This window comes from Poromitra crassiceps (assembly GCF_964638095.1).
Source record: "Poromitra crassiceps genome assembly, chromosome: 3".
Classification (NCBI taxonomy): domain Eukaryota; kingdom Metazoa; phylum Chordata; class Actinopteri; order Beryciformes; family Melamphaidae; genus Poromitra; species Poromitra crassiceps.
Genome location: NC_139625.1, coordinates 25,228,302 through 25,234,396, shown reverse-complemented (window position 1 = coordinate 25,234,396; position 6,095 = coordinate 25,228,302).

Sequence of the window (6,095 nt, the reverse complement as noted above, 5' to 3'; positions counted from 1 at the left end):
TTAGTAATTGCCTCAGAGAGGAAGACAACTCATGTATTGATTGATATAAAATGCTAGAACAAGCAAATAAGTAAATCAATGGATTGATGACGTACAAGCTTATGCTTTTGATCACTCTCATCTTGTCAGATGTATGTGAATCTGACAAAAATATAACAGATGCACATTTTTGCCAGATGGCGTAGCTCAGCTATTACATGAGGTCTGTTCAGGCAGCCCTACCACAACTGTGGACATTGGGCTTTACACATGCTGCTCTTCTAACCTATTCAACTATTTTCATTCATACCATAGAAGATATTGGTTGAGGGTTTCAAATTCAAATTGTGTGTGTGTGTGTGTGTGTGTGTGTGTGTGTGTGTGTGTGTGTGTGTGTGTGTGTGTGTGTGTGTGTGTGTGTGTGATTTTAGTAAGGCGTGATGAAAAATATGTATTTGTAGTTTTCATAGTGTAATTAATATGGAGTCTAGCTCACTCTCTCTCTTGTCTGGACTCTTGTGCTTCTCGGATCGGAGCAGCTGGTATAGAATGACTGATGAAAGAGGGATGACAGTGGATGGAGGGATGGGACATGGAGGAGAAGTGTACCCAACACTAGTCTAATGAGCCATCTGTAGCTCAGGCTGCCCCGTGGAGGCCAGTCTGACGACCTCACACCAAAACACCTCCGAACACCAAACGACACCCACAAACCACAACATATGGTACCAGGGTTAGACAGGTATATGCCCGCCCTTTTCTGTTCATAAGTTACAGTAAGTACAATAAAGTCTAACTGTGCAATTGGATCACTTCTGGTTATGCTCTTGTTATTCCTGTGACCGACCTGCAACCTGCAAAGTGCCAAAGGCAACGATGGTGCACTTCTACACCTCCATCGTTGAGTCCATCCTTACCTCCTCCATCACCATCTGGTACGCTGCTGCCGCTCTCAAGGACGTTGACAGACTGCAGTACATCATCCACTGTGCTGAGAAGGTGATCAGATGCAACCTGCCATCCCTTCAGGACCTGCACACCGCCAGGACGCTGAAGTGGTCTCGTAAAATCATGGCCGACCCCTCCCACCCCGGGAACAAACTTTGAAATGTGAAATGTTCTCCCTCAGCAAGAGGCTGAGGTCTGTCAAGACCAAAAGCTCTCGCTACAAGAACAGCTTCTTCCCAACTGCCATCGGCCTCATCAACAAGGCCTGAAAGCCCCCTTTACCAAGGACTCTATCACCCCCCCCCCCCCAATATCTCCCGAGCACAGCCGAATCCCCCCTACTGACATGAGCTACACTCGTAACATTAAAGTATTATAGCTGCTTCTCCTACCAGAACTTTTGACTCTATTATATGACTCTCGTTAACTACATTGTGCACGCTTGGACTGTACATTCCTATTTAATGCCCATTTAACACTCCTCCTATTCATGAACTGCACTTGCAATTGCTGTGATTTTGTCTTTTATAGATCTTCTTTTTGCCTTCTGAATATCGATATGAGTGCTACCCTGCATACCTAGACTAAGACAATTTCCTCATATGTAATCTTTACATATTGTGGCAATAAAAGTGATTCTGATTCTGATCATCATTCTGATGACTAATTCCCACAAGATATTGGCTATTGGCAGCTTTAATACAGAAATATCGATATCAGCCTTCAAAAACATAATGAAACCCTATTAGCTGGGTGTCATACAATTTCCATTTTTATCCTCCAGTGCCTAAATAGCGGTCGTCAGCCTTTTTTTCAACTGATTAGTAAAATAGCTGCACAGCTCTTTTCCACTCACTACCTCCACCTGCATCCATTCAAGGGATCACTCCTTCATGAAGCTCACCGCCCCCCCCCCCCCCGGGGGCTTGAAGTGACACTACATACATGATATAGCGGGAGAGACAATAGGCTACATGCACAACTTTTTTCCTTCCTGAAATTAGTACAGCTTCTTTATTTCCTGTCCTACACTATTGGATGAACTGATTAATCAGGTGTGCCTGATCATTGTTGTGACTGCAGCACACCTGACATTAATCAGTTCATCCAATAGTGATGACAGGAAATAAAGAAGCTGTACTAATTTCAGGAAGTAGTGGAGTTGTGCATGTAGCCCATTAGCTCTCAACACACCTGAGAGACTCTGAGCTGGTGCTCGTCAATTATAGCCGTGTGGTCCATGTTAGTCCACAGAGGTGGAGGGTGAACTCTCAGCATGGCCGGATTTGGCAACAGGCTGTGGGTGGGATAAAAGAATGATTGGACTGAAAGGTGCTATTGTTTGATCCCCATACGAGTCTTTCTACTGCAAAAACATCCAGACAATGTGGCAAAAGCAACCTGATCTCCAATACCGCATTATGTGTTGGTGGCATGTCAAGAGTTAAAATTTGCTGTTCCCAGCATGACACGCTTACATGAAGGAGGAATCACTGAAATCAATAAGTAGTCTCACAGTGAAGTGAATTAAAGTGGAATGGCATGCGTTTGTCTTCAATGCCGTCAACTAGGGTCCACAGCAATTTATACCAGGAGTAAAAAATAAAAACACAGTTTTTCTTATTTAACTATATGACCAAAGCATTTCCCAAATTAACCAAGTTATTTTAGTTGCCTAAACAAAACCTAATCTACATTACAGTACATTACATTACATTACGTAATTTGCCAGACGCTTTTATCCAAAGCGACTTACAGTACAATAACACATTTTTGTCAGCAATAGAGCAATCAACTATGCAACACAGTCTATCACAGCTACAACGTTTGAAGGAATAGTGGTAAAGTTTTGTTTTGTTTTTTGTTTTTTTAGAGAGAGAAAAAGAAGTTAGTTCAAGAAGGGCCCAGATGGAGCCTGAAAAGGTGTGTCTTTATATTCTTTTCCGAAAGGTCGGCAGTGATTCGGCCGTCGTGACCGAAGGTGGAAGCTTGTTCCACCATTGCGGTGCCAGGGACGAGAAGAGTCGCGATCGGGATGAGCGACTTTTGAGGCCCCGAAGTGAAGGGGGGGGCGAGGCTTCCTGCACTGGTGGAGGAGCGGAGGGAGCGCTGAGAGGTTTGGAACCTGACCATAGATTGTAGGTACAGAGGAGCTGTCTGGTGTACCGCCCTGTAGGCCAGTACCAGTGTCTTGAATTTGATGCGTGCCGAGATGGGAAGCCAGTGAAGGTCCCAGAAGAGAATAAGAAATCTAACCCCAAATCTTATGCAAAGTTGTTTTACTTGCCTGAACTTAGCTGTTAGCCAACCTGTAGCTCAAAATGCTGTCCAATTGGTGCTGTTGTCACAGAATCCAATTTGTGCTGGAGGAACGTCATTTCCACATAACTGTTGTCCACAACACATAAATCTGTCTTTTAGATTTTGTACTCATTTCACCTTTTTTTTTTATGAGATCATCTTGGGCGAAAGGCAAACATGTCATTTTAATGTGTGACACAAACACTGCAAGGAAATAGCAGTGTTGCAATGAGGCGATGAGGAGGTGCCATGACGCGTCTCCTTCAATATATCAAGTGGCCTCAGCTCAGTGCTCATGGAAACGTGCTTCTCAGCCATCCCTGGTGTGCAGAGAGGCAGGAAGAAGCATCTTCTTGGAGGGAGTCGTGATGAATAGAAGCGACCCCGACGCTGAGGAGGTAAACCCTCACTGCTGCAGCTGAACTGAACACTTAATGGAATCATTGTGCTCAAAGCCAAACGCCACATTATCGATGCTTAGGTTGAACAATCCAGAGCTATTTTCCATCCAAGGGCTGAATAAACCAAAGCTATGGGAATGTGGGGGGGAAGATTACACACACAATGTGGCATAAGAGGCTCCGAGTGCATGGTTTCTCCTTTCATCTCCGGCCAGTAGCAGAGAGAGAGTGGGGAATGGGTAAGCTGAAGGCTGAGGAGTCGATTTGTCAATCGGACCACTGAATGGACGCCTCATCGATCGAGGAATTATGATGATTACAGAGCATGCTGCTGTGTGGTAATGCAATAGGCACAGCCGTCATGGCCGCTGCCGTTATCAGGCCAAATGATTTAGATCCGGCCTCGCTAATGACGGCCATCCATCCTGTTAAAATGGCTGGGAATTCATCTAACATGACTCTGTCACACATGAGTAAATAGGAGTGTGCGCGCACGAGCGCACGCACGCGCGCACACACACACCCTTATCAGAGAAATTAATGAGACAAGGGGATATAGCCTACTCTCTCCTGTGAGCACCATCACATCCAGTATTGCTGACATTGCGCACTGCTTCTGAAAAGGCAATCCAAAAAGTTGTCATCGCTTGCCAGCACTGACTTAAAGAATGATAATGAGGCAAATTTACAGATGGCTAAACGCAATTGCACATGTTTTTAATGGGGGCCTGCAGTCCACTGCAGGGCTGTCCTGCCTCAGGCAACATATCATGGGGGTCAATAGGACCTCGCTGTTGGTATGAGATTAAGCCGAACGGTGATTCAGACGCTCCTCCCTCCAATTGGTCCTCACTTTAACACGGGCCTCATGATCAAACACACATCCATTTCTTTTAACAGCTTTCTCACAATCGACTGTGAAACAGCCTAAGTGTACTCTCTAAAGAGAGCCGAGGAAGGGGAGAGGGACTGCCAGGCGCGCAAGAAATGACATATTTGCCGCATTGCTATTCATGGTTTTGTCCTGTCTATTAATTACGCTCCAGAGCAGTTCTCAGAAACGAGTGGCTTCTCCATGTTCAACACACAAAAAAAGAGTCTTTAGGATAAAAGCGTCGACTCGCCACAGTCCACCGTAATTAAACCTCAGACATTAATAACTCTACTCTATACTCTATAATAACTAAATGAACTTAAATGGAGCATGGGCAGGATTTATGTTGCCCATTCCAACTGCTAAAGTGAATCTTATTCAACACGCTAACGTCTCACATCTACTTTTAAAATATGTCCTTGCTCTCATTCTCAAATTCTCTCTCTCTGCACTGCCCCAGCCATATTTTTATTTCTTTGAGGAAAACCCACAAACTTTCCTGATCAATAATGTGCCAGAGGGGAAAATAATTAATTCCTTCTTTTTTCGGTATTTCGCTTTTACTTGCAGTTCCTTGACTCGGATCGATGGATTTCAATTCCAGCACCAAGGCGTCTTTGTCCGAGGCTGTAACACTCCTGCAGTGGGAGCAGCAAGACTAGAATACAGTAATCTTCCTGGAGATAAATCCAATATACACTATACTAGCCTGTGTTAGTGCACCAACAGCGGCTGATAGTCTTGTCCCAAGGGTTCAGGACCAGCAACACCCCCCTCAGGCTCGCTATCAACACAAATCCCCTCCCCATCATTACCTCCACATTGGCAGTCAAAGCACATTCATTACTGCTGGTGTAATACGTGTGTACTGAGAACAGTCCCTGTGGCGACACTGTTGCTCTGAGGACATTGGAGTCAGTTATCATTTTGGGGACCAGTCAGGCCGAGGCCCACTGGACCATAGGTATTGCAAGTGGGCAACCAAATAATTTCCGTTATTTCATTTGAAATCAATTATTCGTTAATTAGCCTATTGGCTAATTGGCACAGCCCCTCCTCAGTTTTAATTTCTGATTTCTGTGTGGTGCTGATGGACAGCTCCTTTTATCGTTAACGCATTATTTGGCCTCCCTACTTTCCACGGTCGGATGTGGCGCGTGAACATTTTTTGGGGATTTTCAAGTGGGCCGTGAGTAGGAAAAGGTTGGGAACCACTGGCCTGGAGTCCTCCCATCACAGGGAGTCATTAACATTCCTATGCTGGCTGGTGTTGGCAGTGTTTGGAAGTGGGGTGGGGGGTGGGCTGGCTGGCTGGGGAAACAGAGGGGTGACTCAGAGAGCTAATGGGTGACTTGATGCCAATGATGAGGGAGCAACAACATTAGAGTGACAGAAGGTCTGTGAGGTGGCCAGACTGATCAGCTCAGGTGCACACAGAGGTTCATAGATGATCACAAATGAGCAGAAACACACACACACACACACACACACACACACACACACACACACACCCAACAAACACGTGCACTAGTGCTTTCCAAGGGGGTAGGGTAGGGTTCTTTGCATGATTGAGTGATGGAGTGAATTAAATT